The sequence below is a fragment of the Coenobita brevimanus genome, chromosome 73 (genome assembly GCF_032717465.1).
Source record: "Coenobita brevimanus isolate Jiangsu-jjx chromosome 73, ASM3271746v2, whole genome shotgun sequence".
Taxonomy (NCBI): Eukaryota; Metazoa; Arthropoda; class Malacostraca; order Decapoda; family Coenobitidae; genus Coenobita; species Coenobita brevimanus.
In genome coordinates, this window is record NC_137026.1 from 11837258 (window position 1) to 11839218 (window position 1961).

Sequence of the window (1961 nt, forward strand, 5' to 3'; positions counted from 1 at the left end):
TGCATGATGTCGATGTTGGAGACGCAAAGCCAATTAAACTGCCTCCTTACCGTGTGAACCCAGTGAAAGTTCCTCTCATCCAGAAGGAGCTTGGCTACCTGTTGGACCACAAGATGATTGAGCCCTGTCAGAGCGAGTGGAGTTCTCCTGTCACTCTAGTCCCTAAGCCAGGTGGGTCACAGCGGCTTTGCATCGACTACAGACGTGTTAATCAGATAACCAAAACAGACACTTACCCTCTCCCTTGCGTGGAAGATTGCATAGACAAGATCGGAAAGGCTAGGTACATAAGTAAGTTTGATTTGTTAAAGGGATACTGGCAAGTACCTATGACTGAACGTGCTAGGGAGATCTCATGTTTTGTAACACTAGGAAAGACTTTTGCATGTTCTGTAATGCCATATGGTATGAAGAATGCACCAGCCACATTTCAGAAGCTCATGAATGTTGTAACAGAGGGTTTGGCAGGGTATGTTGTTTATATTGATGATGTATTAATCTTCAGTGACAACTGGAAAGATCACCTATGCCATGTCAGTAAATTTCTTGAGCGTTTGGTTCAGGCTAATCTTGTAGCTAATTTATCAAAGTGTGAGTTTGGTCAAGCTAAAGTTCAGTACCTTGGGTACGTAATTGGTGATGGACATGTTGCACCACCAGCAGCTAAGATTCGGGTTATAAGTGATCTTCCCAGACCTAAAAGTAGGAAAGAGCTACAAAGATTTTTGGGAATGGCAGGTTATTACAGGAGATTTGTTCTTAACTTTTCAATTCTTGTATCAACACTTACAGACCTACTGAAAAAGGGAGTTAAATTTGTCTGGAAAGATAACTGTGAATCCTCTTTCAGCAAACTTAAAGCTATCCTATTAAGTCAGCCAGTGCTCGCTACTCCAAATTTTGCTAAGCCTTTTAAGATGGCTGTTGACGCAAGTGATACAGGAGCTGGGGCTGTTTTGCTGCAAGAGGATGATCAGGGTATTGAACACCCTGTATCTTATTACAGCAAGAAGTTCACTCCACCTCAAAAGAACTACTCAACTATTGAGAAAGAGCTTTTGGCCTTGATTTTGGGTTTACAGCATTTTTCATTTTATTTGTGTTCTGGTTTTGACCCCATAGTCATTTATACCGATCATAACCCACTGCAATTCCTTAGTAAGTTTAAAGATAAAAATCAGAGATTGACAAGATGGAGTCTACTTCTTCAGGAGTATTCATTAGACATACAACATTTCAAGGGGAAAGAAAATGTTATTGCAGATTGCTTATCTAGACTTTAGACAGATTGTTTTAGAGTAATAAGAAATTTCCTTTGTAAATTTCTTTTTCTTTGTGGGTAGGTGTTACATAGCCTATGATTTCATCATCCTTTGTGTAATTCTAACGTACAGTATGCTGCATGTTTGATCACGAGAGTGTTCTACCTCACTCCCCCCTTCTCCCCCTTATAGTAGAGTAAGTCGTTCTTTCTGTTGTTCAGAGCAGGATTGTCAACTCTTTGTCCCCTATGGCTTCATTTGCGCGTCCTTCTTACAAGTTGTATCAAGCTCTTCCGGCCCCTATGTAATGAGCTCAGTTTCTACATTAATTGCCACTTAGATCTACTCCTCATTTTGTTCACATCTCTGTCCTCCCCTGTACAGTTGTTATTATTGTGAGTGCTCAGGAAGTCTCCAGCCATCTAGCAGCTGTGTAATTTGAGTATAAGTGTTATTACATTTTGTTCTTGTACTGTATAACATAAGGTGTTGATTCGTAGGTCTAGTAAAGTTTTTGTAATTCATATTGACAGCCAGTGGTAATAATATTTTGTATCTGTAATAATATATCTTGCATTCACTGAGTATTATCTGGTATTCTCATTTTATCAGGGCTGACTTAGATAAATTTACTCTTGCTAATTTCGTGTTAATAGAGGCTATTGCAGTTAACCATATATTTAACCTGTTTTTTGTCAT